Source organism: Cetorhinus maximus, chromosome 23, assembly GCF_964194155.1.
Source record: "Cetorhinus maximus chromosome 23, sCetMax3.hap1.1, whole genome shotgun sequence".
Taxonomy (NCBI): domain Eukaryota; kingdom Metazoa; phylum Chordata; class Chondrichthyes; order Lamniformes; family Cetorhinidae; genus Cetorhinus; species Cetorhinus maximus.
This window is the reverse complement of record NC_135901.1, coordinates 6767360-6794165: the sequence shown is the minus strand read 5'-3', so window position 1 is coordinate 6794165 and position 26806 is coordinate 6767360.

The window sequence follows — 26806 nt, the reverse complement described above, 5'->3', positions numbered from 1 at the left end:
TTTATTCAGTAACCTGTAGAGAGTGTCTATTTATACTCACGCAGCTTCAATGTCTCATTGTCTAAATTTTTACAGGTCGATGTCGCCCGGAACAAGTGTCCCAGTTTCCCACTGCGAGAACAATCCAGGGCGGGGATGTCGTGCAGATAAACTGCAGCTATGACATGTCCAGCATTTACGGAATGTATTGATACAAACAGCAGCCCGGTCAGGGGCTGGAGTGGATAATGAAGAGAATAACGGCTGGCAAAGATAGAAAGGGCCGATTCGAATTGGAACTTTCCACTGAGGACAAACGGGGCCAATTGGTTATTGAGAAGACGGAGAGCGCGGATACCGCTGTGTATTACTGTGTGATCGAGCCCCACACTGAGAGGAAAGGCGGCAGTCACTGTACAAAAACCTCCCTCCTGTTTACAGCCCTGGAACTGCTGCAGCGATCTCTCCAATAACACAGGGCAGGCCAGTCGGTTCAGAACGAGAGCAGCAAACGGAGGCTGCCGCTAGGTTTATCAAAGCCTTCAAATAGCGGCTATGATCAGAGATTGTGACAGTCACAGCATAAAATATCTGATAGGAGAAATAGTCATTCATTGAGAGCAGTCTTCGTTGTGAAAACATCTTCAACATTGATTAATTGTAAGACTATAATCAGTTGAGTCGATTTTACTGAACATGTGTACATGTGATTCTGCTGTGTGACGGCTGACCGAAACTTTAACAGTGATAATTCTTGAGTCTGTCGATCTTCAGTGCGGGAAATTATCCGTCAGGTCATACAAGCATACGTACAAGGAGCAGGAATAAGCCATTCAGCCCCTCGAACCTGCTCCACCATTTAATAAAATCCTGGCTGATCTGATTATAATCTGAAATGTGCATCCCACCTACCCCCGATAACCTTTCTCTCCCTCCCTTACCAAGGATATATCCACAACTGCCTTAAAAATATACAAAAACTCTGCTCCCACCGCCTTTTCAGGAAGAGAGTTCCAATGACTGACGATCCTCTGAGTGAAAAAATAAACTCGCATCATTTCTGTTTCAAATCAGATCCCTGGTTCACTGTACTGCTGATCTATCCAATGGCAGAATAGGGAAGCAATACCTTCAAGAACAAAATCGGGTCAGATGAGAGGAACAAACGGAAGCTGTGGCCGGGGATGCAGCAGATTGAAAACTGATAAAAGTGCGCGGCGGTGATCAACTGCAGCCGGAAATGATGGAGCGGAAATAGCGACGGTTGAAACTCCTGAAACCTGTGAGCATCTTGCAACTGTTCACTTATCAAGTGGCTGATAATAAATAATGCGGGAGGGGCAGAAAGGGAGCAGAATCATAGAAACTTACGAAATGGAATGAGGACTCCACTTACTGTATCTGTGTCTATTTGAAAGAGCCATCCCAATCGCCTTTAACACCCCGCATTTTCCACGTTGTTTTCTTTTTTCAACTTATAACAATTCCGTATTGAAATTTGCGATTGAATCTTCTTCCCCCATCACTTCAAGCTTGGTATTTTAGATGGTAACACATACAATGTAATAAATAAAACAGATCTTTCCCTCTCTATTGTTTCATGAAATCAAAATTATTTGGTTATTGAATCTTCTGATAATGGAAGAAATTGCGACCTAACATCTCAAAAGGGCATAATTTTTAGCACATCAGTTGAGTCTCTCTTCTACCGTCTTTTTTACGAGGGCAAAAATCCAAGGTTCTCTTGCCTATTCGCGTAAACGTTCCTCATCTCTGGTGCCATTCTGGTGCACAGCGTCCGGCAATTTCTCCAAAATCTTGACATTCCTTCTACTTCGTCGCGCCCAGGTTTTGGACAGAGAACTTCAGCGATGATTCCTACAGATTTAACATCACGCTCCGACATAAACATCAGCAGCAACAATGATTATGTCTAAACAGCTCCAATTTTGGCTTCTGGGGAACATTCGTGTCTTGATGTGCATTTCAAAAAACTCTGAATCGAATCAACGGCCGCATCCGAACACGGATTGAACCGAAATCACCAGCGACGGGCGCCAGGTCCAAGCATGGGCGTCACTGCGTCACGTGGTGGAAACGCCAAAGCCAATAGGGATGGTATCCTGAGTGAGGTCACAATGGACTTGGCCCCGGCAGTGTGTGGGTGGAGCAATGAGCTGAAGAGATCCCGGGTTCCCTCTCTCCTTCTCAATCTCTGGCTCATTCCATTCACATTCTGAGAGAGATTCACTCAGACATGTTTCTGATAATACTGGCGGCGCTGTTGGACAGTAAACACTGGATTAAATTCATCAAAGCAGATTAGATTAATTTGCGGTTAAGAGGTTGCGACAATATTTAAAACAATTAACAATCAGAAATATCCATATGATGGACAGCTAGGTAGATAGGAGGTTCCACAAACTCACACAGCTACAAACAAATTTTGATCAACACTGCTTAACCGCTTGATATTTCAATTCTCTTCCTCACAGGCAGGCTATGCGCAGATCCAGTAACTCAGTTCCCGGTGGCAATAACGGTGGCAGAAGGGAGGTTGGTGCAGTTAGACTGTGAGTATACAGATCGGAATATGTACTACATGCAATGGTACCGGCAGCAAACTGCACAGCCACCAAGATGGATTATTACCATTACCGTAGTACTGAAGGAAGATGAAATTTCAGGACGATATCTGGCGACTGCTGACCAGTCTCAAAAGAACGGTTGCCTCAATATAGGTGAACTGAGTGTGGAGGACGGGCCGGTGTATTACTGTGCAATGAGGCACAGCGTTAGATCGCAGCTAGAACCCAGTACAAAAACCTCAGCGGTTTTTGCTCCCGGGTTCCAGGGAAGGAAAACAGACAGGTCTACGCACCGCAGTTTTATTGCCCTGTTTGTCCTTGAACAAATCCACAGAGAAGCAGTTTTGGGAAATATGTAAACTTAACTCCATGCCGCCATTTATAGGGTTAATAGCTCCGAGCTTATCCGGAATATCGATTTGCCAACAGAGGTAATGAAATCTCTCAGAACTGCAGTTCCTCTAGCTGATAATTATGGGCTGTTCTTACAGAACCGTTAACTCAGGTGGACCAAGGGTGGATAGGCGGTTGAGTGGATTGATGAGTTTATTCTACCTATTTCCACAATCACTTTATTTAATTTCCCTTGTACATATCATTATGTTAATTTTCTTCTTATTTTGAAAGCTACTCGCTCCCACTGAGAAAAAAAAAATCAGATATTGGTTTATCGGGAACGCAAGGGAAATAATTTTGCTTCACCACAACTCTACTTTCGCTGTAAATGAACTTATATTCTTGTACCGGCAATTCTGCAATCGAGCTCCGCAGCATCCCGGCTCCATGTTCAGTGACGAAAGAGTTAAGGGAAGATTTAAAGTATCTGTGGACGGTGAGAAAGGTTCTGCCACTCTCACCGTTCACTCGGTTAAGTTCTCAGATGCTGCGGTTTGGTACAGTGCGGTGAAACACGGGAAGGCAAGGAGGCGAGGAGACTGTGCTAGAACTCACTTGACATGGGTACTCGGGAGACAATCAGAGCATGTGTTTTAGAATCAGGAAGAGTGATACAAGTCACTCCTGCAAAAACAGCAGTTCATCATCCAAGTGATTTAATGGAATGAAATTATTTTTATTATTTATAATAACATGACAATATAACATACAGGTTATCCCTCTGTACAAATAAAAATCACACGTGGAACGGATGTTGAATGTTTTCAAGGCAGAGGTAGATCTATTTTTGATAAACAAGGGAGTGAAAGGTAACCTGGAGTAGGTGGGAGGTTACAATCAGATCAGCCATGATCTTATTGAATGGCGGAGCAGGCTTGAAGGGCCGACAGGCCGACTTCTGCTCCCATTTCCGATGTTCGCATATACTTGGCATCCTGAAATTTAGTTGACATACTTCTTTGATGATTAGGGTGCTCGCAAGCCTTACATTCTTCCGAAATGAACAATCATAACCTCATCGGTTGCGGGTTTAAGAATTTATGAACAAGAAATTCATCTATTTCTGCAAATGAACATGTACCGTCTTAATGATGTAGGCGCGTCAGAAAACAGAGGCAAATAATCTAGAGCTGAATATTAAATAGTAAAAGGATCAGAAGCAAAAGAATGGAAAGAGAAAAGTTACAGTGATAATAAAACCAAAGCCATAAAATCCATAATAATGTGGCAGTATAAGATGCCGCAATATCATGAGGCAATTTTCGAGAATAAATTGAGAGTCGTTGTTTTACAGACAAGATTCCACTAGATGGAGCTCCAGGACCTTAACTTTGGAGAAAACGCACCAAATCGTCAGTTCACCGCTCTGACAGGTGACAGCTGGGGATTACAGGAAATATGTTGGCGCCGTGACACGTCACTGTAAACAATAGTGTATATAGGCCAAGAATTAATAGATTAATTATACAAGAGACTTAGAAATGGAGCCCTATAAATCATTGTATTTCATGGCCCGAAGTAAAAGGTTATCCCAATGAGAGAGAGAGCGCGAGACAGAGAGACAGAGATCGAGACCGAGATAGAAACAGAGAGAGAGAGAGACAGAGATAGGGAGAGAAACAGAGAGAGAGGGAGAGAGGGAGAGAGACAGAGAGAGATGAGTCCATCTTTTCCTGACCGAATATTTTGGTTACTATTGGCCACAACTTCAAAAGTATCCAGAAAATACCTGGACACTCAAATCCCTTCACTCCACTACAAGGGCCAGAGTGACAATCGTTTCAGGCAGAGAATTAAACATTCCCACTGCCCTCTGTGTAAATAATATTTCTAACATCACAACAGCGACTACACTGGAAATAAACTTCCTTAGGATGGAAAGTGCTGACTGACATCCTGAGTCTGTAAAAGGCGATTTCTCTTTCCGAGGGTAATTTAATTCCGTGGTAAAATTTAGGGGGCCGGTAAGGTTTTTTTTTAATTTCCTTCTCTTTATTTGAATCCTTTTTCCTGGTTTGTGTTGTTAAGGGGTGACCACGCCCTGGGATTACCAGGATTCTGTCTCCAGCCTGTTCACAGATTCTGTCCTCTCCACGGGACACCCGTAATCTATCGGAAACAACAATCCGGGAATTTACTGAGGAGCCCCTGACGGAAACTGGATCCCTGTTCAGGGAGGGCCAGCGATCGAGGCGTCGAGAGGCCACTGCGCCCCGTATGAAAGATTTGTACTCATTTACCTGAACGTGTATATGTAAACTATGTATTCATTTTCAGAAAGGTGCACATGCAGAAGAACATAAAGGCCATTCTGCAAACAATGCTCCTCAGCCGAGGCTCAGTTATTCTCCCTATCTCATCTGAATAAGGCGTTTCAGGATTCCGTCCCTCCCTGGAGACTTGACCCCCAGGATCGATAACGATACTTCAGTTCAGTCCTCAGGGAATGGTGTACCATCAGAGGGGCCGGATTTCGGATGAGATGTTAAAGCGAGGACACCGCCTACTCTTTCAGGTGGATATGATGGATCACATGAGCACTATTTTGAAGGAGAGATGGGGAATTGTCCTGGACAATATTTCTCCACCAATCACCGTCACTGAAATAGTTGTGGTTGTTGAAGGTCAATCATCTGAGCTCCAGGACATCACTGCAGGGGTTCCTCAGGGTAGTGTCCTAGGCCAAACAATCTTCAGCTGCTTCATCAATGACATTCCTTCCATCATAACGTCAGGAGTGGGGATATTTGGCTGATGATTGAACAATGTTCTGCACCATTCACAACTCAACAGATACTGAAGCAGTCCATGTCCAAATGCAGCAAGACCTGAACAATATCCAGGCTTGGGCTGACAAGTGGCAGATAATATTCACGCCACACAAGTGCCAGGCAATGACCATCTCTAACAATCTAACAATGACCAATCTAACAATCGCCCCTTGACATTCTATGGCTTTACCATCACTGAATCCCCAACTATCACCACCTTGGGGGCTATCATTGACAATAAACTGAACTGACCTAGGCATATAAATACCGTGGCAAAAAGACCAGGTTAGAGGCTAGGAATCCTGCGCCGAATAACTCACCACCTGACTCCCCAAGCCTGTCCACCATCCAGAAGACACAAGTCAGGGGCTTGATTAAATATTCTCCACTTGCTGCATGAGTGCAGCTCCCACAACACTCAAGAAGCTTGACGCACACCGACGTCCACGAGACTCCCCCCACACCCCGCCTACGCCACAGTGGGTCAGCCCTACACTTTAACCGAATGTTGAAAACCTGAACAATATTCCGGTGTTGGTGAGTGAAACCCCCTCCTTCCGCCACCGCCTCCATCATCACCATTGTATATCGGCTCAGTGCCTGCCTGGCCTCAATGGTTAAAGACCTGAGAGATTTACCTGTGAAGATCAGCTTCCCATGCTGTCTGCTCTCACTCGTTAAAGATTTGAAACATTGAGCTGTGACAGGCGAATATATTAGCCCTGTGTCTGTCTGCATGCTTTAAGACACCTGCACAATGCGGAATATAAATTTGAGGCTAAGAACGATGTGTGATGCAGAGGGAGTTTGATAAAATTGAGGCTCAGTATGGTGCCTAAGGAGAGAAGCACTAACAGAGGGGCATAGGTGAAGGAGGGATTGAAAACATTGAGTGGCAGAGACACATCAACAGAGAGAGATGCAGTATGCAGAGGTGAGGACAGTTAATGGTGCAAAGAGAGCACAGCAGAATAATATTGATGCGGATATGTGTTGATAAATATAAATGCACAGAAAGTGAACAGCTGATAATTATTGTTCTCCCTTCTGCCCCTTGGTGCAGTGAACTGCGGTGAATCATCACTGCTCTGTGTAATGCAAATGGACAAGAGAGACTAAAACCGACTGAAGTTCTGGGACACACAGATAGTCTATAGACACCTCAGTGACACCAGGAGACATGAGAATTGGTGAAACCTGGAGATTTTAATCAGGAAAATGGGAATGACGCTGGAGGAAACAATGGGAAACAAAGGCAAAAATTAACAAACAGCAATGTAGATGGAGGTTTATTCTTCCATGTTCTGTACTGTTCATGCCGTGGTAGAGCAGAGCTCAACTCTTTCATAGAGCTTGACATGAGACAGTAACAGCCAATAATATGAGAGAGACTCGCCGGGATTCCCTAGTCGCTGTGCGCTCATTCTGCCTCTGGGGTTTGACAGAAAGGGGCAAAGATAAAGGTCTCTTTATTGTGATGTGACAATAGATGACGCAATGGTTCCTTCACCAAGGGGCCTTGGGTTTTAACTCAAACCAGCCAGGACTGCAGAAGAAACCCTGTCAGGGAAAGGGGGAAAATCCATGCTATTGCAGCGGTGTGGAGGAGCCTTGGAGAAAATAATTAATCAAAGTCCAAAGTAGTTCATCGTCATTCAACATTTGTTAGCAATTTCACAGAGAATATTTTACAGTATTTTTCTAATAATTGACAGAAAGTGTTTATGACAACTGGGCATCACCTTGAGAAACTAAGCACATGGGAGCAGAGAAAAGCGGGGTTCAACATAGAGAGAAGGGAACAATTGAGAATAGAACAAGGGACACTTTACTCCTGGACATCTGGAATATTCAACCAACGATGAAAATCTAAGATACATTTCTATTACAGCCACAACCATCTCACACACTTCAAACAGAAAGACCAAATCGCGTTTTTCGGTTTCCTCTGTTTAATTGAAGACATTTTACTTTGAGGATCGTCAAGGGGACATATTTCATTTTCATTTTCATACCATAGTGAGCTTGATAAACGGATGTGGAAAATGCATGGCGTTGGCCATTCAACGGGCCATATGATAAAGGGATGAAGCAAAGTTTCTGGGCAATTTATCTCGGGGTTACTGTCCTCGAAACATTTGGGGATTTTTCCAACCGCTTCAGCCAGCCTGAAATGAGAGTGGACTGAACTTCTCACTTTCACCAGAGTGACGGCAGTACTGTGGGAAATGATGAAGAGGAACGGGATGATGAATTTAGAAGCGGTTGTCCATATGTTGCCAGCCTCTTCCTCATTGCTTTAATCCAGGTGTGGTCTGGGAAATCCACGAGAGTGTGGGGGAGAAAATCTAATCAGATGGTTTATTAATTCAGAGCACGATATTATTATTGTAGATTCTCTTCTTTCCTTCTAAAAGTACATGTTTCTTCTCTACTTTACTTTTCAATGTGCATCTTGCGGCATGTTGATCACTCTCAGCAATATCTCTCTCTGTTTCTATCTCCACTGCCACTTTTCCTGAATGATCTTCAAAGTCATATTGGAATATTAAATTCTGATACTAATCACTGGGCAAGGCGAGTGAGTGAAAGGTTTGGGAGATTGGGAAAGGGATACTAAACTGTGGAGGAAATATGCACCTTGAAATCTGACTACTGAAGCCATTTACCGTACGGAGGCTGGATATGGGTTACCGAGAAGCCAACGACAATTCAAAGCCTCCTTATATTGTTTCTTGTTCTGTACCACATCTTTCTCTAATCTGAATGAGATTTGTAAGGCCAGTATTTCATGCACTGCTGGCCTTAAGCTCTTGTCAGTGTACGTTATCCCTGCACGTCACCCTGGGGGCGTTGATCCTGCTTCCCGCACTCTATTAAACAGAGGAGTGTGAACAGCTACAGAGAATCGATGTGGCACAATCTCCTTTCTGTCTCTTTGCAAATCCAAGGTCCGAAGATTATGGGTGTTTCAATATATCCAGACTGTCACAAAGAAGGACAGAACTAACCACATAGTTGTAAACACTTGTTTTAAATGCAAACCTCAGACGGGTCGGCTCTCGAAACATTGTTTAAGTTAGAGGGAGAGTTGTTTCTCTAGGTTAGTTCAACTGTTTGTTCAATAACAACAAATATCTCGTTCTAATATCACGGATCTATAAATCACTGAGACAAAATACAGAATCACTCTTAGCTCTATAGTTAACTGACGCTTGATAGAAATCTCACTGGAGTTAATGTTCCCACTCTCCTGACAGTCAGACCAATTTTGTGTTTCCCGGTTACAATAAGCATCCACGGTTTTTCTTTCCCCACCCCGGTCTCTAAAGCTGAGCCATTCCCCCTATCAAGACAATGACTGCAGTCCAGCTCGGGATGTGTCCCTTCAGTTAGAGGCAGCTCACCACCTGTCACTCTCACAAGAGCACTGAGGACAGAAGGAAGTGAGGTGAGAACATCCGGAGACACGACAGCAGATTGTTGAGGGTGGGGTTTAGAACGGGTGGCTTCAAATATCCAATTTCCCTTGTACAGAGCGGACAGCGACAATGCGGCTCCTCAGCATCTGGGTTGTGTGGGGAGCATTTCTGACAGGTAATTGTGGGTTAAACTCATTTCGTCTTATCTCGATCTTCTCGCACACGTTTTGAATCTTAAACAGCCGCTGGTCTGACCTTCTGATTGTTTGAAAATGTTTTTCAGATCTGAGTCACGGAGATTCTGTCACTCAGCCGCTGTCCTCAGATGTTAAGACAGAAGGAGAAGCGGTGACTTTAAGCTGCACCTATGTTACTACACAGAACAGCTATAATTTATTCTGGTACCGACAACACCCAGACTCGCAGCCCGACTTTATATTGAGGAAGGATTCAGCGGGTTATGAAGATAAAGCAGATTACGCCAAAAGCCGTTTCTCTGTAAAGCTCCAGACCTCGAATAAATTCACCAGTTTAACCATCTCGGGTCTGGGGCTGACTGACGCTGCCGTGTATTACTGCGCTCTCAGACTCACAGTGATGGAAAGCAGTATGACCCCTGTACAAAAACTGTCGCTAGATTGTGGATTGGAGCTCCTGTCGGCTGGGGTTTGTATCGAACCTGGGGCAGATGCAACCACAATGTTCAGCGGCGCTGTCAAACTCTCAAACACAAACCGAGCGGAAACCAAATTAACCTCGATTCAGACCGTCACAAAACTGTTTCCAGGAGCTGCCGACAAAACAAGCTGCAGAATCCAATTGGACCGATTCAGCACAATATCATGTTTGTTGACATCAATTTTAATCCTCAATAATCTGTTGCTCTGTCTCAGGAAGCTCCCCAGTTCATTTCCCAGTGGCGGTGCTGAGCTGGGTGTTAGTGAATGGAAACACCCAGAACTGAGATACAGTATTGAAAGGGGAGTCGTTGCTCTTTCAGAGACCAGGCCTGGGTAGGGAATTGAATCCTTGTTTGATAATTATCGCCAGCGAGCTCCGGGTTGTTGATGGAGGAAGAAAATATTCCAATGTTAAGGAGAAATCCTGAAGCAGGGGACAATGGAGGACTGCGTTTTGGGTTTATGAACATCTGTCCATTGTTCATGAACTGTCCCTGATCCAGTAGCACACTCTGACCAGGCCGAGGTCAAAGGCTGTGGGAAGGTTACAGGGGAGATGGGGACAGAGATGCTCAATATCACAGGCAGGGACAGAAAGGGCCCAAAGGACAAAAATATGTTCATGCTCCGCAAATAAACTTATGCTGATCATTTTTAGTATAAATGCGAGCTGAAACCAACTAATTTTACCCCCAATTCCTCTCGTTTGTTCTTGTTAAGTGTTTTGTTTTGTGACCATTTCGGAAGGTCTCTGCGAATCTGTGGTTAAATTATCGCTTCCGATTAGCAGCGTGAGAGTGCCCGCTGGTGCCACCAACTGGAACTGCGAGTGTGAGTTTTTGGGCTTTGTCCGCTACATCTCTGCAGTCGTGTGGGCTCCATGACACACGAACAAACGGTGGTGTCGGAGAGACAAGGACACCAGCGGCATTTAAATGGACCGTTTCGTTTCCTTTGTGCAAACCAGCAGAGAATCCATCTGGAAAATCTGGATACTTACCTCCCGTGCCTGAGCTATATCTGCTCAGTAAATATCTCGGAGATTCCCCGGGATGGAGGATGTGGTATAATAGAGTTGGACAGTTTATGTTATCAAGTAGCTACAGCCCAGTGTTGTGTTCTGTCCTTAGAGAGCAGTTAATTCAAACTAACCCTGAAACAATTGATCCACAGCACAAGTTCCGAAAATGTAAATGCAGAATGTTTCAAAAATCAGAGTAAACATGATCCATGGGAGACATACCGAGTATTTAAATACAGACTAAACGAACAGGAAGATTATTTTTTATCAATAATGAACATAGAGTGTCTGCTTTAGAGTAATAGAAAATAGCAGAGTTCCAATTATGAACTATGGAGTTGAAATAGCGATGGTTAAGCTTTCACAAGTCGATGACCATCCTGTTCTGCTCAACGTTCAAGTGACTGAGGACAAATAAAGTGGCAGGGACATGATAATATTTTAATCATGGAATCATAGAGCACGGAATGGGGCCATTCGGCCTATCATGCCAGTGCCTCTTTGAAGGAGCTATTCGGTTCGTCTTTCGACTCCCGCATTTCCACATCATTCAGATTTTCCCCATTTCCAGTTTCGCACCTTCCTTTTAAAAGTTACGATTTAATCTTTGCTTCCACCGTTTTAGGCAGTGTATTCCAGATTTTAAAAAATCGCCGGGCCATAGATGATGTGAACCTTTCCCTATGTTTTTCTCTCTTACTCCGGGTGATTGGATTTTCCAATTTTCTTCTTGTGGAACCGGCTGCTTGTGATGCATTCTATCAAACCATTGATCATTTTGAGCAACTCAACTAAGTATTCCCTCTAAATTCTTTGAAATCAAGTGAACAAACCCAGTTTCTCCCGTCTGCTCACATAAAAGCCCCTCATCCCTGTCTCGGGTTTACAAATAGTCATTTGTTAGTACAGAACTTGAGCATTTGTGAAAAAAGAGACATGTCGAAGTATTTCGGCTTGCACTCATCGGGAGAGTTTTGTAAGACATCTACGGCAAGATACGAAAAAGCTGGACAAACTCATAACGTCAGGCAGCATTTGTGGACAAGGCAACAGATCTGACCTTTCACCTCCAGATCCTTTCATTGAAACTGGGAAATGTTAAAAATGTAGGAAGTGTTAAACAAGTGAAATGGAGATGGGAGGAAACACAACCATAGGAAAGGGCTCTGATGGGGTGGAAGTCTGAAGAGATTCAATCAGAAAAGAGTTTGGGTGCGTGGCCTCAGAGTGAGGTAATCACAGACTGATAGAATGATTACACCACAGGATGAGACGATTCGGACCGTCGGGCCTGTGCCAGCTCCCTGTAAGAGCAATGGAAGACACAAAAGATGTGGCTGGAGGAGCTGTCAATGACGACTGCCGCCTGGAAACAAAACAAAAGCAAGTGTAATCGAGAGAAACCGCAAATCTGCAGTGTAGAGGAAACAAAATGGCGGCAGCATTTACAATGTGAAATTGTTGAGCTCAGTCTGAGTGTGAAGGCTGTAAAGAGCCCAGTTGAAAGATAAGGTTCTGTTCCTCGAGTGTAGGTTGAGTTTATTTCGAACACTGCGGGAGGCCGAGGGACGGGAGATCATGGTTAACATCCAAGTCACCGGTCATTCCAATTCTCCACTTTGACTCTGTGGATTATTTCGTTCGTTAGTTGGATGTGGAGGGGATGTTTGTCCTTGTGACAGAATCAAGAAGTGGGCCGCCCTTTAAAAATATGGGATGGCCCATTTAAAACGGAGGAGGTGACTTTTTTTCTCTCGGAGGGTCCTGAGTCTTGGGAACTCTCTTCCTGAAAAGGCGGTGGAGGCAGATGCTGTGAATATTTTTAAGGCCGAGGTGGATAGATTCTTGGTAAGCAAGGGAATGAGAGGTTATCGGGGAGTAGGTGGGATGCAGATTTGAGGTTCCTATCAGATCAGCCGTGATCTTCTTAAATGGCGGAACAGGCTCGAGGCCCGGATGGCCTCCTCCTGCTGCTTGTTTGTCTGTCCCTGTGAAGTTAACGTTGATCTTGGGCATTCAATCCTATCCAAACAAACCTGTGCTCAGACACTATCCCTCTTCACAAAGTTCCACTCAATCATACACTCACCAAAGACTCTGGCACTTTGATACTTGTTGCCCAGCAATTGGCCTCAGTCCTGTCTGACTTCCCTGCGCCTTAATTCCCTATGAAGTGGAATGCTGAAGTGGGTGAAATGATTCACACTCTACTGAGTGTAACTCCTAGAATACAAATAAACACTGGTCAAATGAGAAGGAAGCTGTGGGATTCCAGCTCTGTCAGTCCTCCTGTTGTCTCAGACGGGATTACAATTGGAGACACACAGCCAGCTGCCTGAACCCGCCAGCGTGGGGCCACCTGAATTGGCGAATAGGGAGAAAGTGAATGTCCATTTACATGGTCAAGCCTTTCGAAAACGTATTTTAATTTTCTTGCACTTGGGTTGTGCTGATAGATTCCCTGCAGCATGTGCTCAGGTTCTTAAAACCAAACCCCATGTAAACCAATCCCGCCGTAGACACCGCAACCAAATGAACAAAGCACAACTTGTAACTTTGCCAAAACGAAACAAGATCAAAGGGCCCGTCCAAGATCTCACACATATTTGGCGAGAGAAACACCAAAATCGAGAATCATTCCCCAAGACCAACGATCCTTTAACAATCAGCCACCTCAACCAAAAGATACTTCCACTGCCATCCAAAGCCGATCATACATCTACAGCGAAAGCTGTAAGCGCTGGAAAAACTCAGGCAGTCAGGCTGCATCTGTGGACAGGGTAAGAAAGCTCATGTTTCACTTCCATGACCTTTCATGAAAGCCTGGGAAGGTTGGAAATGTGGGAAGTTTCAAAGAAGCGGAATCGTGGAAGGAGGAAACCACGGGCGTGGAATGTGTTGTTGAAGAGGACTTGGCGAGTTACTGCAGTGCATCTTGTGGATGACACACACTGCAGCCACTGTGTGCCTGTGGTGAAGGGAGTGAATGTTTAACTCCTGGATGAGGTGCCTATCAGGGGGTTGATTTCCCCTGGTTGGTGTGGAGATTCTTGAGTGTTGCTGCAGTTACATTCGTCCAGGAAAGTAAACAATTTCAAACAGGCATCTGACTTGCAGATTTGCAGATGGTGGAAAGGCTTCGGGAAGTCCGGAGGTGAGTTATTCACAACAGAATCCCCTGCCTCTGACCCACTCTTGTAGCCACAGTATCTATATGGCTGGTCCAGTTCAGTTTCTGTTCAATGGCACCTGCACAACGTTGATGGTGGGTTTCAGCGACGGTAATGTCTTTTGAACGTCAAAGGGAGATGTTTGGTTTCTTTATTGCTGGAGCTGGTCATTGCCACGCACTTGTGTGCTGCTGATATCACTTGTAACTTATCAGATCAAACTTGTCCAGTTCAAGATGCAATAAGTAAGGACGGTTTCATCATCTGAGAGGTCATAAATGGAACTGAAGTCTGTGAAAATATGAGCGAACATCCCCACTCCTGACCCGGTGATGAAGGGAAGGCCATTGATTAAGCTGCTGAAGATGGTTGGACCAAGGACACTTCTCTGAGAGACTCCTGGATCGATGTCCTGGTGCTGAGATGATTGGTCTCCAACAACAGAACATCTTCATATTCGCTAGGCGTGCCTCCAGCCAGTGGAGAGACTTGCCCCTGATTCCCGTTGACCTGACACTTTCCAAGGCTTCCTGATGCCACACTCAGTTAATAGCTACTTTGACATCAAGTACTGAAGCACTCATACATCACGTCTGGAAGTTTGCTCTCTTGTCCATGTTCAGACCAAGTTTACAATGAGCTTTGATGCTGGCTGATCCTGGTGGATCCAGTCTGAGCTTTGGTGAGCAGTTCGGCGACACATTCAGTCACTTTACCGATAATTGAGAGTAGACTGATTGAGCTGCAAGGGAACGGACCTGAACTGTTGTCCATTACGTACAGTGTTCTAGCTTCACGCTATGGTTCATCATTTTGAGGTATGCCTGGTCTTGCTTCTGACCTGCTGGTCTACATTCCTCATTGTTCCCAGGCTGGATGTTAGACTCATAGACTCATAGACGTTTACAGTACAGATGGAGGCCATTCGGCCCATCGTTTCCACCCTGGTAAACAAAGATCTGACTACACTAATCTCATTTTCCCACGCTTGGCCCATAGCCCTGGAGGCTATGGCAGCTGAAGTGAACATTTTAATCCTTTTTAATCCTTCTTAAATGTTACCAGAGTTTCTAACTCAACCACCCTTTCGGGCAGTGAGTTCCAAATTCCTACCACCCTCTGGGTGAAAAAGATGCTCCTCAACTCCCCTCTTAGCCTCTTATCTAAAATCTCTGCTCTTTGGTTTTTGACCCCTCTACTAATGGAAAAGGTGCCTTACTATCCACCCTATCTATGCCCCTCAGCGCCCCCTCAACCGTCGTTGCTCCAAGGAAAACAGCCCCAGCCTATCCAATCTTTCCTTATAGCTCAGTCCCTCCAGCCCAGACAGCATCCTGGTAAATCTCCTCTGCACTCTCTCCAGTGCAGTCACATACTTCCTAGAAATGTGGTGACCAGAACTGCACGCAGTGCTCCAGTTGTGGCCTTACCAACGTTTTATACAGTTCCAGCATAACCTCCCTGCTCTTGTGTTTTATGCCGCAGCTAATAAAGGCAAGTAACCCATATGCCTTCTTAACCACCTCATCTACCTGCTCTGCTACCTTCAGGAATCTGTGGATAGACACACTAAGGTTTGAGTGAGGGATATTCTGGTCCATGAGATTACAGGTTGTGATTGAATGCAACTATCCTGCTGTTAATGACCAACAGTGTCTCGTTGATGCTATGTTTTGAGCTGCTGGACCTGTTCTGAATGTATCGCGTTTAGCACAGCGGCAGTACCGCACAACACAATGGAGAATGTGCTCAGTGTGAATACCGGCCTTGGTTTCAACAAGGATAGTGCAGGGGTCAATCTCACCTATATCGATAGTGTGATGGGACGGAGATCAGGTAAGGTTTTCTCTCGTATTGGCTCTCTAACCATCTGTGGCAGATCCATTCTGGCAGATACGTCATTCAGGACTCATCCAGCTCCGGCATTCATGGTCTTGTCAAATGGTAATTGATTTTGCAAATTCACAGCACATTCGTTGCCCTTGATACCCTCAGTGTTTCTTCCTCGCAGTGCTAAAAATGAAGAAGTACAGATTCATCAGCTGAGGGAGGGCAATAGGTGGTAATCACTAGGAGTTATCTCCACCCATATCTTATCTGGTTCTGTGGGACTTCAATATGGTGTCAATATTACTGCACTCCACCGTGTCTCTGTTCATATTACACTCAGCCTGTCTCATTGTTACTGCTCTAGTCCGTGTTTCTGTTTCTGTAATACTAAACCCTGTCTCAGTATTGCTGCTCTCCACCATGTCCCTGTTCATATTACACTGGGCCTGTCTCATTGTTACTGCTCTAGTCCATGTTTCTGTTTCTGTAACACTGGACTCTGTCTCAGTTATTGCTGCTCTCCACTGTTCATATTTTACTGGGCCTGTCTGATTGTTACTGTTCTAGTCCATGTTTATGTTTCTGTAACATTAGGTCCTGTCTCAGTTATTTATGTAATTGTCCTCTGTTTATATTACATTAGTATATTCCCTTACTTTATTGCACTAGACCCTGGAAATAAGAGTTAAATGGTTTAATTTAAACAGCTGCAAGATAAGAGAGGTCTGCGGATCATGAACACAAATCTGGGATGCAGGGAGGAAAAATCATAACTTCTAAATAGGCACCCATGATAATTGTTCCCCCCATCGTGCTGCCTTATCTTCACTATTTCCACCCCAGCCAATTTTCACATTATTGCACTTGTGCAGTGCAGTAATAACTGAGGCAGGGTCTAATGTAATTTAAATACAGATATGATCTAGCACAGAACTGAGACAGCGTCTACTAAAATACAGATACAGTTCTAGATTAATATATACAGAGACAGGTCAATTATAATATAAACAGAGACAGGGCCTTGTTTAATAGAAGCAAAGACAGGGTCTAGAGTAATATAAACAGAAACAGGGTTCAGTATAATATAAATAGAGACATGGTCTAGTGTATTATAAACATACAGGGCCCAGTTTAATATAAACAGGGGCAGGGCCGAGTGCAATATAAACAGAGACCGGATCTAATGTAACATAAACAGAGACAGCATCTAGTGCAAAATAAACAGAGACATGTCGAGTCTAATATTAACAGAGACATGCCGAGTGTATTATAAACAGCGACATATCAAGTGTAATACAAAGAGGGGCAGAGCCTAGCATAATATAAACAGAGACATGGTCTAATATAATGTAAACCGAGACAGGGATCAGTGTAACATAAACAGAAACAGGGTCTAGTGTAATATAAACCGGGGCAGGGCCTAGTGCAATATAAACAGAGACAGCGTCCCATGCAATATAAACAGAGGCATGTCGAATAAAATATAAAGAGACATGTTGAGTGTCATATAAACAGGGACAGGGCCTAGTGCAATATAAACAGAGACACCGTCTAGTGCAATATAAACAGAGACACCGTCTACTGCAATATAAACAGAGACTTGTCGAGTGCAATATAAACAGGGACAGGGCCTAGTGTAATACAAACAGAGGCAGGGTCGACTGTAATATAAACAGAGACAGGGTCTGGTCTGTGTAATATAAAGAAGCATAGGGTCACGGTCGAATGCAATATCGAGACAGGGTCCACAGTCCCATCAAACACTCCCAGGGCAGGTGCAGCATGGGGCAAGGCACAGAATTTAAAGCTACCTCTACATTGTCACATTGAACACTCCCAGGGAAGATGCAGCACGGGTTAGAGAGAGGGAAACTCCCTCGACACTGTCACCATGAAACACTCCCAGGGCTGGTACAGCACGAGTTCGACACGGTTGGACACGGCCTCGTGTAATGCATAGACAAGGCCCTCGGCTCCATCAAACAGCCCAAGGACAGGTGCAGCATGGAGCTACATTAATAATGTAAAGTTCCCTCTACATTGCCACATGAAAATCTCCCAAGGCAGGTATAGCACGGGTTAGATTCAGAGTGAATCTCGCTCTACACTGTCGCCATCAAACATTCCCAGGGCAGGTACAACACCGTTCAGATACAGGGTAAAACTTCCTCTACATTGTCCGCTCAAACACAGTTGAGGCATATAGGGTAAGGGTTCTATGCAGTGTAAAGTTTCCTCTGCACTCTTCATCAGGCAGTTCCCAGGAAGCTCGACACTGGGGGGCAGGTAAAGAGGAAAGCTGTCTCTGCACCGTCACATCAGGCATTCCCAGGGCTTAGATATGGGGCAAATCCCCCTCTACAGTTTCTACAGCCATGTCAAATACAGCATGCTTTAGATGCAGATTAAAGCTTCCTCTAAACTGCCCTATCAATTACTCCCAGGTCAGGTATAGCACAGTTTAGATGCAGAGTAAATCTCCCTCTACAGTCATATCAAACATTCCCAGGGCAGTCACAATGCAGGTTAGGGGCAAAGTAAATCTCCCTCTACACTGTCCCATCAGAAACTCCAAAGGCAGAAACAGCACGGGTTAGATACAGGGAAATATCCTTCGGCACAGCCACATCAAATCTTCACTACTGGCTGCAACACAGGTTAGATGCAGAGTAAATTTTCATCCGCAGTTTCCCATCAAGCACTCTCAGGTCAGTGAATGTTCAAAACAGATTTAGAGTAAAGTTCACTCTACGGATTCTAATCCATTTCATTAGATCCATTTAGTTTGAAGTGTATGAATCGGGCTGAGAGAATACCTTGGCTAGACATTGACTTCATGTTGTGGAGTGAAGACAATGACCCATGGCGGAGAGACAAGACAAAGAACCAGAGAGGGGAAAGAGACAGAGAGAGAGAGGATACAGGAAATCTCTACAAACACATTTGCTGTGACATTATATTTCATGATAAGTGGGAATCTTTCTTAATTCTGAACATAGATATCATCATGACACAATTCTCATATAACTGATTTTAAAATGCCCATAAAACAATTGCTACTGAAATCGGTTGATGTATTTGCATGTTTGACTCTATTTCTGTGCTGTGTTGATGGGGAAATATTTGCTGTGTTTTTCTGTCTCCAGAATCTAATCTGGGACTTCTATTTCTGTGTTTATTTACATAAACGCCTCACTGATTTCAATGAAGTGTTCATGACAGCAAAACCAGATAAACACAGGCACTTGTTGATTGGTTTCAACTCAAAACAAGGGTTTATTTTAAGAATATTGACAGTTGGTACAAAATTAATAGAAACTTCTTCAACATCCATTAGACCAGATGTTATTTATTTCAAATAATTAAAAATACATTTAAATTAATAATTCAATTCTGAATGTTCTACTGTCACAATAAATGATGAACGCTGCTTATGACCCCAGGACGTCCTAAAGCCCTTGAAATTCGTTGATGTACATTTGTTGAAGTTTAGTCACTGCTGTAACGTTGGAAATCCATCCGGTGATTTGTGCACAGCAAGCTCCCATGAATAGAGCTGCGAAAAATGACGAGATAAGATGTGATTTTAGTTGAAGAATGAATACTGGTCTAGGATAGTGGGGAGAACAGTCCTGCTCTATAGATTGGTACCAAGCGAGATTTTGCACCTGTCATCGGCCTGAACGTTTGACCTGTTTCTCTCTCATTGATATCCACTGACCTGCTGAGTGGTTATTTTTTGCCCTGCTTTAGATTTCCCGAATCCACAGTATTTTGCAGCGTTTTAATTCGTTCTTGGGATATGGGCGTCAATGATGAAGTAATTCTTGCACTTGGCCCTGTCTCAGTTTATTCTAGTCAGACCATATATCAGGAATCACTGCACTAGACACTGTCTCAGTTTATATTAATTTAGACCCTGTATCATTAATCAGTGCAGTAGACCCTGTCTCAGTTTACATTAATCTAGACTCTGTGTCAATCATCTCTGCACTGGACATTGACTGAGTTTATATTAATCTACACCTTGCATCAGTGTTCATTGCACTAGGTCTGTCTCAGTTTTTATTAATCCAGACCCTGTATCAGTAATCACTGCACTAGGCCCTATCTCAGTTTCTATTAATATAGACCCTGTATTAGTAAAGACTGCACTGGATATTGTCTGAGTTTATATTGATCAGGACCAAGTATCAGTAAACACTTCACTGCACCCTGTCTCAGTTTCTATTAATCTTGATCCTGTATTAGTAATGACTGCTCTAGGCCCTGATTCAGTTAATATTAGTCCAGACCCTCTATCAGTAATCATTGGAAAGGACACTATCTCAGTTTATATAGATCCTGATCCTGTATCATTAATTACTGCACTAGCCCCTGTCCTAGTTTATAATAATCTTGTCCCTGTGTCAGTAATGACTGCACTATGCCCTGTCACAGTTTATATTAATCTAAATTCTGTGCCAGTAATCACTCCACTAGATGCTGTCTCATTTGACATTGATCTAGACCTGTATCAGTAATCAGTTTATATTATCACAGAATCACACAGTGCAGAAGAGGCTCTTCGGCCCATCGAGTCTGCACCGACACGTGAGAATCACCTGATCTACCTACCTAATCCCATTTACCAGCACTTGGCCCATAGCCTTGAATGTTATGACGTGCCAAGTGCTCATCTAGGTACTTCTTAACGGATGTGAGGCAACCCGCCTCCACCACCCTCCCAGGCAGCGCATTCCAGACCGTCACCACCCTCTGGGTAAAAAGGTTTTTCCTCAAAAGCCCCCTAAACCTCCTGCCCTTCACCTTGAACTTATGTCCCCTTGTGACTGACCCTTCAACTAAGGGGACCAGCTGCTCCCTATCCACCCTGTCCATGCCCCTCATAATCTTGTACACCTCGATCAGGTCTCCCCTCAGTCTTCTCTGCTCCAATGAAAACAACCCAAGTCTATCCAAACTCTCTTCATAACTTAAATGTTTCATACCAGGAAACATCCTGGTGAATCTCCTCTGCACCCTCTCCAGTGCATCACATCCTTCCTATAATGTGGCGACCAGAACTGCACACGGTACTCCAGCTGTGGCCTCACAAAGATTCTATACAAGTCCAACATGGCCTCCCTACTTTTGTAATCTATGCCTCGACTGATAAAGGCAAGTGTCCCATATGCCTTTTTCACCACCCCACTAACATGCCCCTCCGCCTTCAGAGATCAATGGACACACACGCCAAGGTCACTTTGTTCCTCAGAACTTCCCCGTGTCATCCGGTTCATTGAGTACTTCCTAGTCAAATTACTCCTTCCAAAGTGTATCACCTCGCACTATTCAGTGCTAAATTCCATCTGCCACTTCTCTGCCCATTTGACCATTCCATCTATATCTTCCTGTAGCCCCAAACACTCAACTTCACTTTTAAGCAACCGGCCAATCTTTGTGTCCTCCGCAAACTTACCAATCCTACCCCCCACATAGTCATCTATGTCATTTATATAAATAACAAATAATGGGGGACCCAGCATAGATCCCTGTGGTACGCCACTGGACACTGGCTTCCAGTCACTAAAGCGTCCTTCTGTCATCACCCTCTGTCTCCTACAACTAAGCCAATTTTACAATGATATTCTGCCCTGCCTCAGTTTTTATCAATCTAGACCCTGTATCAGTAATCACCGTACTAGACCTTGTCTTCCTTACATTACTTTAGAGCCTGCATCAGTAATCACTGCACTGTGCCCTACCGCAGTTTATATTGAGCTAGGCCATGTATCAGTAGTCTCCGCACAAGATCTGTCTCAGAATATAATAATCTAGACCCTGTATCTGTAATCTCTCTACTTGAGGCTCTCTCAGTTTATATTAATCTAGACCCTGTAACATTAATTACTCCACTAGGCCCTGTCTCAGTTTTTATCAGTCAAGACCCTGGATCATTAATCATTGCAATGGCCATTGTCTCAGTTGACTTTGATCTAGACCCTGTATCAGTAATCATTGCAACAGACCCTGTCTCAGTTTACATTGATATTGACCCCACATCAGTTATCTCTGCACTAAACTCTGTCTCACTTTGTATTAGCCTAGTCCCTTTATCAGTAATCACTGCACTAGATCCAGTGATAAAAACAAAAAACTACTGCGGATGCTGGAAATCCAAAACAAAAACAGAATTACCTGGAAAAACACAGCAGGTCTGGCAGCATCGGTGGAGAAGAAAAGAGTTGACGTTTCGAGTCCACATGACCCTTCAACAGAACTGAGTGTAGTTAGGAGAGGGGTGAAATATAAGCTGGTTTAAGGTGGGGGGCGGGGGGAGAGAAGTTGAGGGTGGGGTGGTTGTAGGGACAAGCTACCAGTGATAGGAGCAGATAATCAAAAGATGCCACAGACAAAAGGTTCAAAAAGGTGTTGAAGGTGGTGATATTATCTAAGAAAAGTGCTAATTAAGAATGGATGGCAGGACGCTCAAGGTACAGCTCTAGTGGGGGTGGGGTGGAAATACTGACAAGGTATTAGTTGTAGATTTAAAAATAAAGGAAATAGGTTGGAAAAGAAAAATCTATATAAATTATTGAAAAAAAAAAGGGAATGGGAAGAAACGGGGTGGGGATGGGGGGAGGGAGTTTAAGATCTAAAGTTGTTGAATTCAATATTCAGCCCGGAAGGCTGTAAAGTGCCTAGTATGAAGATGAGGTGCTGTTCCTCCAGTTTGCGTTGGGCTTCACTGGAACAATGCAGCAAGCCAAGGACAGACATGTGGGCAAGAGAGCAGGGTGGAGTGTTAAAATGGCAAGCGACAGGGAGGTTTGGGTCTTTCTTGCGGACAGACCACAGGTGTTCTGCAAAGCGGTCGCCCAGTTTGCGTTTGGTCTCTCCAATGTAGAGGAGACCGCATTGGGAGCAACGAATGCAGTAGACTAAGTTAGGGGAAATGCAAGTGAAATGCTGCTTGACTTGAAAGGAGTGTTTGGGCCCTTGGACGGTGAGGACAGAGGAAGTGAAGGGGCAGGTGTTGCATCTTCTGCGTGGGCATGGGGAGGTGCCATAGGTGGGGGTTGAGGAGTAGGGGGTGATGGAGGAGTGGACCAGGGTGTCCCGGAGGGAACGATCCTGATGGAATGCTGCCAGGGGGGGTGAAGGGAAGATGTGTTTGGTGGTGGCATCATGCTGGAGTTGGCGAAAATGGCGGAGGATGATCCTTTGAATGCGGAGGCTGGTGGGGTGATATGTGAGGACAAAGTGGACCCTATCATGTTTCTGGGAGGGAGGAGAAGGCGTGAGGGCAGATGCGCGGGAGATGGGCCGGACACGGTTGAGGGCCTTGTCAACGACCGTGGGTGGAAAACCTCGGTTAAAGAAGAAGGAGGACATGTCAGAGGAACTGTTTTTGAAGGTAGCGTCATCAGAACAGATGCGACGGAGGCGAAGGAACCGATAGAATGGGATGGAGTCCTTACAGGAATCGGGGTGTTAGGAGCTGTAGTCGAGGTAGCTGTGGGAGTCGGAAGGCTTGTAATGGACATTGGTGGACAGTCTATCATCAGAAATTGAGACAGAGAGGTCAAGGAAGGGAAGAGAAGTGTCAGAGATGGACCATGTGAAAATGATGGAGGGGTGGAGATGGGAAGCAAAATTAATAACTTTTTCCAGGTCCCGACAAGAGCATGAAGCAGCACCGAAGTAATCATCGATGTACCGGAGAAAGAGTTGTGGGAGGGGTCCGGAGTAGGACTGGAACAAGAAATGTTCCACATACCCCATAAAGAGACAGGCATAGCTGGGGCCCATGTGGGTACCCATAGCCACACGTTTTATTTGGAGGAAGTGAGAGGAGTTAAAGGAGAAATTGTTCAGTGTGAGAACAAGTTCAGCCAGACGGAGGAGAGTAGTGGTAGATGGGGATTGTTCGGGCCTCTGTTCAAGGAAGAAGCTAAGGGCCCCCAGACCATCCTGGTGGGGGATGGAGGTGTAGTGGGATTGGACATCCAAGGTGAAGAGGAAGCGGTTGGGGCCAGGGAACTGGAAATTGTTGATGTGACGTAAGGTGTCAGAGGAATCACGGATGTAGGTGGGAAGGGACTGGACAAGGGGAGAGAGAAGGGATTCAAGATAACGAGAGATGAGTTCCGTGGGGCAGGAACAGGCTGATACGATCGGTCTGCCAGGACAGTTCTGTTTGTGGATTTTGGGTAGGAGGTAGAAGCGGGCTGTCCGAGGTTGGGCGACTATCAGGTTGGAAGCTGTGGGAGGAAGACCTCCAGAGGAGATGAGGTCAGTGACAGTCCTGGAAACAATGGCTTGATGTTCCGTGGTGGGGTCATGGTCCAGGGAGAGGTAGGAGGAAGTGTCTGCGAGTTGACGCTCAGCCTCCGCGAGGTAGAGGTCAGTGTGCCAGACAACACCAGCACCACCATTGTCAGCGGGTTTGATGACAATGTTGGGGTTGGACCTGAGAGAACGGAGTGCAGTAAGTTCAGAGATAGACAGATTAGAATGGGTGAGAGGAGCAGAGAAATTGAGACGGCTAATGTCACGCCGACAGTTCTTAATGAAAAGCTCAAGAGAAGGTAAGAATCCAGAGGGAGGGGTCCAGGTGGAGGGAGAATATTGGAGGTGGGTAAAAGGATCTGTTGAACGGGGAGAGGACTCCTGCCCAAAGAAGTGAGCATGGAGACGAAGACGGCGGGTGAAGAGTTCAGCATCGTGCCGAGCCCGAAATTCATTGAGATGAGGGCGTAAGGGTATGAAACTAAGTCCTTTGCTGAGCACTGAACGTTCAGCATCGGCGAGGGGAAGGTCAGGGGGTATAGTGAATACGCAGCTGGGGCTGGGATTGGAAGATGGGGTGGGAATGGAGAGACAAGCAGGGGTGGAGGGTCCCAGATGGGTGTTGATGTCGATAAGTTGTTGGAGCTTGCGTTCCTTAGCACTTGAGAGAAAGAGAAAAAGAAAGAGAAAAAGAGAAAAGAGAAAAACTAGATCCAGTTTCCGTTTATATTAATTTAGTCCCTGCAGCAGTTATCACTGCAAGAGCTCCTGTCCCAGTTGTATTTATCTAGGCCCTGTACCAGTGAACATTTCACCAGTTTACGTTGGTTCAGACCCTGCATCAGTAATTACCAACCAAATGAGCCTGTCTCAGTTTATATTAATCAAGACCCTGTTTCAGTAATCACCGCACTTGACCCTGTTCTGGTAATAATAATTTGCACCCTGAATCTACAATCACTGCACTTGGCCCTCTCTCGTTTCCATTAACCGAGACCCTGTATCAGTAATCACTACAGTAGGCCCTGCCTCAGTTCAAATTTATCTTGGCCCTGTATTAGTAATCGCTGCATTGGACATTGTCTGAGTTTATATTGATTGAGACCCTGTATCAGTAATTACTGCACAAGAACCTGTCTCAGTTTATATTAAGCTAGATCCTGTGTCTGTAATCACTGCACTAGAGCATGCCTCAGTTTACATTAATCTAGCAGTATCAGTAATCACTGCATTCAACATTGTCTGAGTTTATGTTGATTGAGACACTGTATTATTAAACATTGTGCAAGACCCTGTCTCAGTTTATATTAATCTAGATCCGGTATCAGTCATCACTGCACTATGGCCTGCCTCAGTTTATATTAGTCCAGACCATCTATCAGTAATAATTGCATTAAGACCCGTCTCAGGTTATATTAATCTAGATCCTGTATCAGTAATGACTGCACGAGGCCCTGTCTCACTTTATATTAATCCAGACCCTGTATCAGTAATCGCTGCACTTGGACCTATCTAAGTTTATATTGATCGGGACGCTGTATCAGTAATTACTGCAATATGTCCTGCCTCAGTTTATATCAATTTAGACCCTTTATCAGCAATCACGGGACTTGGCCCTCTCTCTGTTTCTATAAATCTAGACCCTGTATCAATTATCACTGCATGAGGCCCTGCCTCAATTTATATTAATCTAGGCCCTGTGTCAGTAATCGCTTCACTGGACATTGTCTAAGTTAATATTGATTGAAACCATGTGTCAGTAATCACTGCACTCGGCCCTGCCACAGTTTATATTAAGCTAGATGCTGTGCACTATGCCATGCCTCATTTTGTTTATCAATCTAGGCCCTGTATCAGTAGTCACTGCACTAGGCCCTATCTCAGTTTACATTAATTTAGTCGCTGCAGCAGTAATCACTGCCCGAGCCCCTGTCCCAGTGTTATTTATCTGGACCCTGCGTCAGGTTATGTTAGTTCAGACCGTGTATCAGTAATTACTGTCCAAGAGTCTGTCTCAGTTTATATTAATGAAGACCCTCTTTCAGTAATCACTGCACTCGTCCCTGTTCTGGTTATAATAATCTGCACCCTGAACCTATAATCCCTGCACTTGGCCCTCTCTCACTTTCTATTAACCTAGACCCTGCATCAGTAATCACTGCAATATGCCCTGCCTCAGTTTATTTCAATTTAGGCCCTGTATCAGCTATTACTGCAATTTTCCCTACTTTAGTTTCTATCAATCTGGACCCTAAATCAGTAATCGCTGCACTAGGCCATGCCTCAGTTCATATTAATCAAAACCATGTATCAGCAAACACTGCACTAAACACTGTCTCAGTTTTATTTTTATTAAGACCTAGGATCAGTAATCACTGCACTAGACACTGTCTCATGTTATATTAATACAGACCCTGTATCATTAATCACTGCACTAGACCTTACCTCAGTTTATATTGATGTACACCTTGTAACTGTAATCCCTTCAATGGACACTGTCTCAGTTTATATTGATCCTGATCCTGTATCATTAATCACTGCACTATCCCCTGTCCTACTTTATGGTAATCTAGTCCCTGTGTCAGTAATCACTGCAATAAGGCCTGCCTCAGTTCATATTAATCTAGACCCTAAATCTGTAACTGCTGCACTAGGCCCTGACTCAGATCATATTA